The sequence below is a fragment of the Mesoplodon bidens genome, assembly GCF_964165515.1.
Source record: "Mesoplodon bidens genome assembly, chromosome: 16".
Taxonomy (NCBI): domain Eukaryota; kingdom Metazoa; phylum Chordata; class Mammalia; order Artiodactyla; family Ziphiidae; genus Mesoplodon; species Mesoplodon bidens.
Window position 1 is genome coordinate 64,869,936 of NC_138173.1, and position 13,391 is coordinate 64,883,326.

General features: G+C 39.9%; 1 protein-coding gene across 1 annotated transcript in view; it reads right to left on the bottom strand.

The window, feature by feature from the left end:
- Window positions 1-444: 444 nt before the first annotated feature.
- LRATD2 (LRAT domain containing 2) overlaps window positions 445-13,391 on the bottom strand; it is an 83,225-nt gene continuing 70,278 nt past the window's right edge. Inside the window, exon 4 of the transcript XR_014017827.1 lies at window positions 445-494. The gene's annotated coding sequence lies outside the window, so the exon portion shown is untranslated. The remainder of the gene's footprint in view (window positions 495-13,391) is intronic.

The window sequence follows — 13,391 nt, forward strand, 5'->3', positions numbered from 1 at the left end:
GTTCCAAAAGCAAAACTTGAATTTGCTGCATACTAGCAGCTATTTATGTAGCATTTACATTGTATAGGTATTAGAAGTAATATAGAGATGATTTCAAGTACATGGGAGGATATGCTTAGGTATATGCAAATACTACATCATTTTATACAAGGGACTTGTGGTATCCTCAGATTTCGGTGCCTGAGGGGGCATGGGGGGTCCTGGAACCAATACCCCTTATATATACCGAGGGACAGCTCTAGTGACTTTCCCTGTAGTATGTGCATAATAAATACAGGTAAAAGTCTGAATTATGAAGGTATAATCCCTACCTTGCTGGATCTTTTACAGAAAAGTCAGGAAATTCCAAATGAGCTTGTCTCAAACTGAGCTCAACTAAGCTGGACAACAATTTCAGTCTTCAAGTTCATTTTAGCAGTGCTAAAATTCAACTGTAGTGTGAGCCTTTGCTGTGTGACTTCCTGATGGCTTGGGCTCCCTGTTGGTGCCCATATCTGAAAATGAACAAAACAGGCATTTGGTTAATTATATAGTTTTCAACCTGAACAAATTTTATTCCTGAAGTTAGCCCAGCCTTTGCTTGTTTATTTGCTACTCCAAATAAGACAGTGAGCTATGTGGGCTGACAGAGCAATTTTTGCATCCAAAAAAATTACAACAATAATTTGAAAATCCCAAAAAGAAAGAAGAAGAGGAGGACAAGTGAGGATATTTATTTTCAACTAACACAGTGTGTTCTCTCTACCAGCCACTGCCAGAAGTAAGAGACAGGCAGCAATACCTCTCCATCAAGAAGCATGCAGCCTTGGAGTCCATAGGTTCTCTGAAATGCATATTTTCCAAAATAGTGGTTCCTAGCAAGGACTTTAAAACCAGAATGGCCTGGGTTTGAATTTTGGCGTCATCACTTACTGCTGTTTCATTTGTCAAGTTTTTAATCTCTGTTTCCTCATTTGTAAGATGGTAGTTTTATTATTGTTTGGAAGGCATTTCTTAATTATCATCATTCATGTTCAATACAAACTGTTACCATTTGTAAAAAAGTTTGGGATATTGCAAAGCACTTTTACATAAGTTGTTTTTATCCCTAAAATGCCTCTGTGAAGTCAAGGAAAGGTATCGTTACTCCTGTTTTATGTGTAAGGAAATTGAGTCTGAAAAGGTTAGATGACTTGCCCATGGCCACCCAGGAAGACAGTCTTAGACTCAATCCCAGGTCTTCAAATTCACAATGCTATGCTCTTTCCCATCGGTACACTGCCTACTCCCTTACTAAAGGTGATCTGGAAGTCCTCTGGTTGCTGTAGGCAAAGATTTATTTCAAAAATCCATCTTCCTGCAACAACCCATAAACCAGGCAGACTCCAACCACGCCAGGCAAATACAAGTCTACTAAATGCCTTTTCTCCAGGACAACAGATATCAACAATGATGATCTTCACAAGAAATTCTTGCACATCCCCTGGGGCTTCCTGCCAGGAATCAGGTCATTTTAAGAACGCATTTAATACATCTATGCTTTGAAAGGCAACTGCTATTGGCATGCTCAGGAGCACACTATCACAAGGCAGCCCACTCCTTGAGCTTTGGCTGCTAAAGGCAAGGGCAGGTAACTGGCCTCCCAGCTTTTCATCACAGAATTCTTCCAGCGTGGAATCTGAGTGATCTTAGGGTCAAAGGCCATTTGCCTGGGGTGTGCTCTCTGATGCAGAAATGTCTGGGCCTGGGCCTTGGATCGTAAAGCAGTATTGCTCAGATTTTCTTGAATGTAATCCTCAGTTTAAATATATATATATATGGGGGGACCTTCAAGATGGCGGAGGAGTAAGCCGTGGAGATCACCTTCCTCCCCACAAATACATCAGAAACACATCTACATGTGGAATAACTACTACAGAACACCTACTGAACGCTGGCATAAAACCTCAGACTTCCCCGTACCTGGGTGGGGCAAAAGAAAAAAGAAAAAACAGAGACAAAAGAATAGGGACAGGACCTGCACCTCTGGGAGGGAGTTGTGAAGGAGGAAAAGTTTCCACACACTAGGAAGCCCCTTCACTGGCAGAGACGGGGATGGGCAGGGGGGAAGCTTCACAGCCACAGAGGAGAGTGCAGCAATAGGGGTGCAGAGGGCAAAGTGGAGAGATTCCCACACAGAGGATCAGTGCCGACCAGCACTCACCAGCCCGAGAGGCTTGTCTGCTCACCCACCAGGACGGGCGGGGGCTGGGAGCTGAGGCTCGGGCTTCGGAGCTCAGATCCCAAAGAGAGCACTGGGATTGGCGGCGTGAACACAGCCTGAAAGGGGCTAGTGCGCCACAGCTAGCCAGGAGGGAGACCAGAAAAAAGTCTGGACCTGCCTAAGAGGCAAGAGACCATTGTTTTGGGGTGTGTGAGGAGTGGGGATTCAGAGCACCGCCTAAATAAGCTCCAGAGATGGGCGCAAACCGCTGCTATCAGCCCGGACCCCAGAGATGGGCATGAAATGTTAAGGCTGCTGCTGCAGCCACCAAGAAGTCTGTGTGCAAGCACAAGTCACTATCCACACCTGCCCTCCCGGGAGCCCGTACAGCCCGCCATTGCCAGGGTCCTGTGATCCAGGGACAACTTCCCCGGGAGAACCGGCCTGTATAACCACAGGCTCACCCCGCATTCCATACCCCTCCCTCTCCCCCGGCTTGAGTGAGCCAGAGCCCCTGAATCAGCTGCTCCTTTAACCCCATCCTGTCTGGGCAGGGAACAATGCCCTCAGGCGAGCTACACGCAGAGGCAGGGTCAAATCAAAAGCTGAGTCCCAGGAGGTGAGCGAACAAAGAAGAGAAAGGGTAATCTCTCCCAGCAGCCTCAGGAGCAGCGGATTAAATCTCCACAATGAACTTGATGTACCCTGCATATCTGGAATACCTGAATAGACAATGAATCATCCTAAAATTGAGGCGGTGGACTTTGGGAGCAACTGTGGACTTAGGGTTTGCTTTCTGCACCTAATTTGTTTCTGGTTTTATGTTCATCTTAGTTTAGTATTTAGAGTTTATTATCATTGCTAGATTTCTTTATTAATTTGGTTGCTGTTTTCTTTTTTTTCATCTTATGTATAGATATATATTTCTTTCTTCTCTTTCTCATTGTGTGTGTGTGTATGTGTATGCTTCTTTGTTTGATTTTCTCTGTACAGCTTTGCTTTTACCATTTGTCCTATGGTTCTGTGTTTCCGTTTTTGGTTTTTTTTTTCTTTTTTAGTACAGTTTTTAGCACTTGCTGTCATTGGTGGATTTGTTTTTTGGTTTGGTTGCTCTCTTCTTTCTTTTTTTAAATTACTTTTTACATTTTTTATTTTTATTTTTGATATTTTTTTTATTTTAATAATTTTATTGTATTTTTCTTTCTTTTTGTCTCCCTTTTCTTCTGAGCTGTGTGGTTGACAGGGACCTGGTGCTCCGGCTGGGTTTCAGGCCTGTGCCTCTGAGATGGGAGAGCCGAGTTCAGGACACTGGTCCACCAGACACCTCCCAGCTCCAAGTACTATCAAACAGCGAAAGCTCTCCCAGAGATTTCCATCTCAACACCAAGACCCAGCTCCACTCAATGACCAGCAAGCTACAGTACTGGACACCCTATGCCAAACAACTAGCAAGACAGGAACACAACCCCACCCATTAGCAGAGAGGCTGCCTAATATCATAATACGGTCAGAGGCACCCCAAAACACACCACCGGATGCAGTCCTGCCCACCAAAAAGACAAGATCCAGCCTCATCCACCAGAACACAGCCACCAGTTCCGTCCACCAGGAAGCCTACACAACCCACTGAACCAACCTTAGCAACCGGGGGCAGACACCAAATACAACAGGAACTACGAACCTGCACCCTGTGAAATGGAGACCCCTAACACAGTAAGTGAAACAAAATGAGAAGACAGAGAAACACACAGCAGATGAAGGAGCAAGGTAAAAACCCACCAGACCAAACAAATGAAGAGGAAATAGGCAGTCTACCTGAAAAAGAATTCACAGTAATGATAGTAAAGATGATCCAAAATCTTGGAAATCGATTAGACAAAATACAAGGAACGTTTAACAAGGACCTAGAAGAAATAAAGAGCAAACAAACAATGATGAACAACACAATACATGAAACTAAAAATTCTCTAGAAGGAATTGATAGCAGAATAACTGAGGCAGAAGAATGGATAAGTGACCTGGAAGATAAAACAGTGGAAATAACTACTGCAGAGCAGAATAAAGGAAAAAGAATGAAAAGAATTGAGGACAGTCTCAGAGACCTCTGGGACAACATTAAATACCGAATATTCAAATTATAGGGGACCCAGAAGAAGAAGAGAAAAAGAAAGGGACTGAGAAAATATATGAAGAGATTATAGTTGAAAACTTCCCTAATATGGGAAAGGAAATAGACAATCAATTCCAGGAAGCACAGAGAGTCCCATACAGGATAAATCCAAGGAGAAACACAACAAGACACATATTAATGAAACTATCAAAAATTAAATGCAAAGAAAAAATATTAAAAGCAGCAAGGGAAAAACAGCAAATAACATACAAGAGAACCCCCTTAAGGTTAACACCTGATCTTTCAGGAGAAACTCTGCAAGCCAGAAGGGAGTGGTATGACATATTTAAAGTGATGAAATGGAAAAACCTACAACCAAGATTACCCCACCAAGCAAGGATCTCATTCAGATTCGATGGGGAAATCAAAAACTTTATAGATGAGCAAAAGCTAAGAGAATTCAGCACCACCAAACCAGCTCTACAACAAATGCTAAAGGAACTTCTCTAGGCAGGAAACACAAGAGAAGGAAAAGACCTACAATAACAAACCCAAAACAATTAAGAAAATGGGAATAGGAACATACATATCGATAATTACCTTAAATGTAAATGGATTAAATGCTCCAACCAAAAGACACAGACTGGCTGAATGGCAAGACGTGTATATATGCTGTCTACAAGAGACTCACTTCAGACCTAGGGACACATACAGACTGAAAGTGAGGGGATGGAAAAAGATATTCCATGCAAATGGAAATCAAAAGGAAGCTGGAGTAGCAACTCTCATGTCAGACAAAATAGACTTTAAAATAAAGACTATTACAAGAGACAAAGAAGGACACTACACAATGATTAAGGGATCAATCCAAGAAGAGATATAACAGTTGTAAGTATTTATGCAGCCAACATAGGAGCACATCAATACAAAGGCAAATGCTAACAGCCATAAAAGGGGAAATCGACAGTAACACAATCATAGTAGCGGACTTTAACACCCCACTTTCACCAATGGACACATCATCTAAAATAGAAATAAATAAGGAAATACAAGCTTTAAATGATACATTAAACAAGATGGACTTAATTGATATTTATAGGACATTCCATCCAAAAACAACAGAATACACTTTCTTCTCAAGTGCTCATGGAACATTCTCCAGGATAGATCATATCGTGGGTCACAAATCAAGCCTGGGTAAATTTAAGAAAATTGAAAGCGTATCAAGTATCTTTTCCAACCACAGTGCTATGAGACTAGACATCAATTACAGGAAAAACTGTAAAAAATACAAACACATGGAGGCTAAACAATGCACCACTAAATAACCATGAGATCACTGAAGAAATCAAAGAGGAAATAAAAAAATACCTAGAAAAAAATGACAATGAAAACACGATGACCTAAAACCTATGGGATGAAGCAAAAGCAGTTATAACACGGAAGTTTATAGCAATACAACCCTACCTCAAGAAAGAAGAAACATCTCAAATAGACAACTAACCCTTACACCTAAAGCAATTAGAGAAAGAAGGACAAAAAAACCCCAAAGTTAGCAGAAGGAAAGAAATCATAAAGATCAGATCAAAAATAAATGAAAGGGCCTCCCTGGTGGCGCAGTGGTTGAGAGTCCGCCTGCCGATGCAGGGGATACGGGTTCGTGCCCCGGTCTGGGAGGATCCCATATGCCGCGGAGCGGCTGGGCACCGTGAGCCATGGCCGCTGGGCCTGCGCATCCGGAGCCTGTGCTCCACAGCGGGAGAGGCCACAACAGTGAGAGGCCCGCATACCGCAAAAAGAAAAAAAAAATAATAAATAAATGAAAAAGAAATGAAGGAAACAATAGCAAAGATCAATAAAACTAAAATTTGGTGCTTTCAGAAGATAAAATTGATAAACCATTAGCCAGACTCATCAAAGAAAAAAGGGGAAAGATTCAAATCAATAGAATTAGAAATGAAAAGGAGAAGTAACAACTGACACTGCAGATATACAAAGGATCATGAGAGATTACTACAAGCAACTATATGCCAATAAAATGGACAATCTGGAAGAAAAGGACAAATTCTTAGAAGAGCACAACCTTCTGAGACTGAACCAGGAAGAAATAGAAAGTATAAACAGAGTAATTAAAAGCATGGAAATTGAGCCTGTGATTAAAAATCTTCCAACAAACAAAAGCCCAGGACCAGATGGTAAATTCTACCAAACATTTAGACAAGAGCTAACACATATCCTTCTATCAAACATTTAGAGAAAAGCTAACAACTATCCTTCTCAAACTCTTCCAGCAGAGGGAGGAATACTCCCAAACTCATTCTACGAGGCCACCATCATGCTGACACCAAAACTAGACAAAGATGTAACAAAAAAAGAAAACTACAGGTCAATATCACTGATGAACATAGATGCAAAAATCCTCAATAAAATACTAGCAGACAGAATATAACAGCACATTAAAAGGATCATACACCATGATCATACACCATGATCAAGTGGGGTTTATCCCAGGAATGCAAGGATTATTCAATATATGCAAATCAATCAATGTGATACACCATATTAAAAAATTGAAAAAGAAAAACCATATGATCATCTCAATAGATGCAGAAAAGCTTCTGAAAAAATTCAACGTCCACTTACGATAAAAACCCTCCAGAAAGTAGGCATAGAGGGAACTTACCTCAACAAACTACAGGCCATATATGACAAACCCACAGCCAACATTGTTCTCAATGGTGAAAAACTGAAACCATTTCCACTAAGACCAGGAACAAGACAAAGTTGTCCATGCTCACCACTATTATTCAACATAATTTTAGAAGTTTTAGCCACAGCAATCAGAGAAGAAAAAGAAATAAAAGGAATACAAATTGGAAAAGATGAAGTAAAGCTGACACTGTTTGCAGATGACATGATACTATAGACAGAGAATCCTAAAGATGATACCAGAAAACTACTAGAGCTAATCAATGAATTTGGTAAAGTAGCAGGATACAAAATTAATGCACAGAAATCTCTTGCATTCCTATACACTAATGATGAAAAATCTGAAAGAGAAATTAAGGAAACACTCCCATTTACCACTGCAACAAAAAGAATAAAATACCTAGGAATAAACCTACCTAAGGAGACAAAAGACCTGTACGCAGAAAACTATAAGACACTGATGAAAGAAATTAAAGATGATACAAACAGATGGAGAGATATACCATCTTCTTGGATTGGAAGAATCAACACTGTGAAAATGACTATATTACTCAAAGCAATCTATAGATTCAATGCAATCCCTATCAAACCACCAATGGCATTTTTCACAGAACTAGAACAAAAAATTTCACAATTTGTATGGAAACACAAAAGATCCTGAATAGCCAAAGCAATCTTGAGAAAGAAAAATGGAGCTGGAGGAAGCAGGCTCCCAGACTTCAGACTATACTACAAAGCTACAGTAATCAAGACAGTATGGTACTGGCACAAAAACAGAAATGTAGATCAATGGAACAGGATAGAAAGCCCAGAGATAAACCCATGCACATATGGTCACCTTATCTTTGATGAAGGCGGCAAGAATATACAATGGAGAAAAGACTGCCTCTTCAATAAGTAGTGCTGGGAAAACTGGACAGCTACATGTAAAACAATGAAATTAGAACACTCCCTAACACCACACACAAAAATAAACTCAAATTGGATTAAAGACCTAAATGTAAGGCCAGACACTATAAAACTCTTAGAGGAAAACTTAGGCAGAACACTCTATAACATAAATTTCAGCAAGATCCTTTTTGAGCCACCTCCTACCGTAATGGAAATAAAAACAAGAATAAACAAATGGGACCTAATGAAACTTAAAAGCTTTTGCACAGCAAAGGAAATGATAAAGAGGATGAAAAGACAACCTTCAGAATGGGAGAAAATATTTGCAAATGAAGCAACTGACAGAGGATTAATGTCCAAAATTTACAAGCAGCTCAATATCAAAAAAAACCAAACAACCCAGTCCAAAAATGGGCAGAAGACCTAAACAGACATTTCTCCAAAGAAGATATACAGATTGCCAACAAACACATGAAAAGATGCTCAACATCACTAATCATTAGAGAAATGCAAGTCAAAACTACAATGAGGTATCACATCACACTGGTCAAAATGGCCATCATCAAAAAATCTACAAACAATAAATGGTGGAGAGGGTATGGAGAAAAGGGAACCCTCTCGCACTGTTGGTGGGAAGGTAAATTGATTCAGCCATTATGGAGAACAGTATGGAGGTTCCCTAAAAAACTAAAAATAGAACTACCATAGGACCCAGCAATCCCACTACTGGGCATATACCCTGAGAAAACCATAATTCAAAAAGAGTCATGTAACACAATGTTCATTGCAGCTCTACTTATAATAGCCAGGACATGGAAGCAACCTAAGTGTCCATTGACAGATGAATGGATAAAGAAGATGTGGCACATATATACAATGGAATATTACTCAGCCATAAAAAGAAATGAAATTGAGTTATTTGTAGTGAGGTGGATGGACCTAGTCTGTCATGCAGAGTTAAGTAAGTCAGAAAGAGAAAAACAAATACCGTATGCTAACATATATATATGGAATCTAAAAAAATAAAATGGTTCTGAAGAACCTAGGGGCAGGACAGGAATAAAGACGCAGATGTAGAGAATGGACTTGAAGACACGGGGAGGGGGAAGGATAAGCTGGGATGAAGTGAGAGAGTGGCATGGACGTATATACTCTACCAAATGTAAAATAGGTGGCTAGTGGGAAGCAGCCACATAGCACAGGGAGATCAGTTCAGTGTTTTGTGACCACCTAGAGGTGTGGGATAGGGAGGGTGGGACGGAGACACAAGAGGAAGGGGATATGGGGATATATGTATATGCATAGCTGATTCACTTTGTTATAAAGCAGAAACTAACACACCATTGTAAAGCAATTATACTCCAATAAAGATGTTAAAATATATATATATATATATATATATATATTTGTTTATATCATGTGTATGTATGTTTATATCATGATCCAGTTACAGGTGCATTTGAAAACAGTGGGTAGAGAAATCAGTTTAGCAAGAGCAGCTAATACTTTAAAAATTAATTAGAGTAGAATAGAATAGATTGCTTATAGTTGTATTAAATATCTGTCTATCTATCTACATATCTATTCACCTACCTATCATCTATCAATTTATCTTTGAACTGGGACATCATGTTTAATTTATTTCTTACTGAGGTTCATAGTCAAAAATGCTTGAAAAACCCCAGTTCAAAGGAATGTCAATAGAAGGGGGCTAGAGTTGGTCAGGATTTGAAGGGAAAGCCATAATATGGTTTGAGAAGATACAGGGATTCTACCCCCTTCTGACTGGGTTTTTTCAATGGGTCCTCACCCTCGTTACCCAGTTCCCCCCCTTCCTTGCTTGGCATACACAGCCATAGGTGATCCATCTGCTGACATCTCCAGCCTCATGGCTAGCCGCTCACATCACCATCTCATCCTAAACTTCAGCAGCACCAAACTATTTGCCATTTGGGTAACAATCCCAGTTTCCTCATCCCTACAGGCTTCTGCTCATATGTTTCTTCTATCTAGAATTCCTGTTCTCACTGTGCCTTTGCTTTGGTAATGCCTATTCATGCTTTCACTTGTTCACCTGAATCACCACCACCTACCTTCTCCAGGAAGCTTTTGTGCATCACTCAGCATTCATTCATTCATTTAGCATTTAACAAATATTCACAAGACACAGACCTAGTGCTGGAGATATTATGGTCAACCATAAAGAAGCTCCTGCCTTCCTGGGAGTTTACATCTAATGGATAAACAGATGATAAATAAACAACTAAATATGTGATATAATGAAGTAAGTTGAAAAAAATGAAGCACAATAAGAGGGGGATGGGGTAGTCGAGGAAATCTTCACCAAAGGGGCAATTCTGAGCAGAAAACTGGGTTAGGCTACAGAGCAAGCCATGAGTATGTCTGAATATTTCAGAACAAGGGAACAGCAAGTGCAAAGACTCTGAAGTGGAAGAGGGTTTGGTGTTCCCTGGTGGAGTTCGTTTATTCCTCCTCTGGGCAACATAGCACCTGCTGTATACTTTTATTACACTGAATTATAATGTTCTTCTTTGTTTTTTCTACTTAAACATGAGCTTCTTGATGGTATCTAGGAACTAACTAAATACGGATCCCTTTACATATTTAAGTGTGTGAAGAATGAAATCAGTACATAATTAAGGAAATGACTGACAGAATGAATAAAAGAGTAAAGCTTTCCCCCTTCCTTCTTAGGATCCTCTGTAACGAGACAAGTATCTGTATCCAGGAGGGGCCCTGGAGAGGATATAATTCATTCTTGACTATATAGATAAGGAAGTTGATACTCAGAGAAAAAACGTCATTGCCTGGGCCCCCACTGGAAACTAGTGGGAGAGTCAGGGCTAAATTCCAGGTCTCTTGAGACATTCAGGTCTGGTCGAGTCATCTTTCCATCAGGCCTGTAGCTATATCCTGAGGGGAAGGGAGAAGCAGGGGAGACCTGCCTGTCTGTGCTCAGCATTCCAGCAAAAGGAGCACTCCAAGAAATGTATACATTGAAAGGGAAACTCTGGAAAGGAAAAAAAGAAACAAACTTTCCCTAGAACTACCTCAGCTGATATAAGCAAAACCAAAAGAAAAGATGGGTAGATTGGTTAATTCTGTGAAAAATATGCTGCATTAAGTTGAACCATCCAAACTCATTAGTTTGAAAAATATATTGCCTTTCAAAATATAGGTAGTTGTGTTAAATCAGGGTTTAGAAATCCCTCTTGGCTCTGCAAATATTCAGTCTTGTGAAAAAAGATGCCATGCTCCTGAACATGTTTTCAACTGTCGAGAAAATGAATCTTAGAATATTAGGGCTAGGAGAAAAGAAACTACTCCAGGGACTTCCCTGGTGGCGCACTGGTTAAGAATCCGCCTGCCAATGCAGGGGACACGGGTTCGAGCCCTGGTCCAGGAAGATCCCATATTCCGTGGAGCATCTAAGTCCGTGTGCCACAACTACTGAGCCAGTGCTCTAGAACCTGTGAGCCACAACTACTGAAGCCCACACACCTAGAGCCCGTGCTCTGCAACAAGAGAACCCACCGCAACGAGAAGCCTGAGCACCACAACAAAGAATAGCCCCTGCTCGCCACAACTAGAGAAAGCCCGCAAGCAGCAACAAAGACCCAATGCAGCTAAAAATAAACAAACAAATTTTTGAACAAAAATATTGTATATTTTTCTTATAATAAAGCCCTTTATGTCTTAATTTCTATTAAAAAAAGACACCTTAATGCATACATCTATTTGCACAGGAATTAGTAGAATTGATGCTTAACTGTGCCTGGCTTTAGTTATAAACTGTGTTCACTAAAGGAGTCTTTTTTTTTCACACACACACACTGTATTTTATTTTTACAAGAGATAAATAAACTGACACCAAGCATTGTAAATGCATGACCACAAAAAAAGCAACAATGATTGCAATTACCAAACACGAAACACACTCATACTATGTCATAATATTGACATTTAGTCCAGTAATCCTCCACTGTAACAGCTCCTTTACTTTGCAGTGAAAGTTGATTTTTATATTTTTTGCCTCTGAGTCCTTCTGGGATTTTTTTTTATTCAAACAGAAAGTCACAAAAATTACAATCATCCTCATCAGTTTACTCAGCCCCATGTAATTAATTTTTTTTCATCTTGATCTTTTGTTAGCACTTTTATGAATTCATCAGTTTTCCATTACAGTTCTCAAAATGCTTATTCAGTCAGTTCAGCAGTATAGTCAGTTACCAGAAACCTGTACTTGTCAGAGTCTTTTCCATGAATTCCTTGAAGATGAAACCCTTTTATAGGAACATTTTTGCAAAAGCATAAGAGTACACCCAGAACTCTCTGTAAATGACAAAAGACTTAAAAATGACCATGGTTAAAGATTTGATGAAAGTTCCTAATAATGCAATTGACAAGGAATTTAGTTATTTCTGAGATATACATTTTAAAGTAATAACTAGAATTATGACTTATAACATTATACCAGAACATATAAGATTTTTAGAAATTTCATGTAATGTCTGAAACATTTATATTAACATATTTCCATACAAATAACCCAAAGAAAGTTTAGTATTAGTTGTTTTGTTTGTTTGTTTATACTGCAAGTTCTTATTAGTCATCAATTTTATACACATCAGTGTATACGTGTCAATCCCAATTGCCCAATTCAGCACACCACCATCCCCACCCCACCACTGTTTTCCCCCCTTGGTGTCCATACGTTTGTTCTCTACATCTGTGTCTCAACTTCTGCCCTGCCGGTTCGTCTGTACCAGTTTTCTAGGTTCCACATACATGCGTTAATATATGATATTTGTTTTTCTCCTTCTGACTTACTTCACTCTGTTTGACAGTCTCTAGATCCATCCACGTCTCAACAAATGACTCAATTTCATTCCTTTTTATGGCTGAGTAATATTCCATTGTATATATGTACCACATCAAAAATAAATAAATAAATATTTTTTAAAAATTAAAAAAAAACTACTCCAAAGTCCTCATTTTATAATGTAGATGAGGAGGAAGAGCAGTGGTCTGCCCAAGCCATGCCTACAACCCATGCCTGTTCTCTCTCCTCGTAGGGTCCTCCATCCCACTGTACTGCCTTTAGCTTGCCCACTGTAAAACCTGGGTTCTTTTGTGGGGGGGGGTTGTTTTTTGTCTTTTTTGGTTTTGGCCCCGCAGTGCAGCTTGCAGGATCTCAGTTCCCTGGACCAGGGACTGAACCCGGGCCACAGCAGTGGAAGCCCGGAATCCTAACCACTAGGCCACCAGGGAACCCCCAAGCTTGACCACTGTAGATCATTTGTCTTCCTCAACTGTGTGAATCTTTCCCTCCAATTTTAGGATGGGGTCTATAAGGATAATTGCAAAGCGCTGGACTCTATTACCCTTTTCCTAGATTCCAAGATGTCAGAAGAAAGATTGCAACATGATCACATCAAGTTGTGTCAGATAAAAAGAGTTTGCAAGAATCTTAAATCC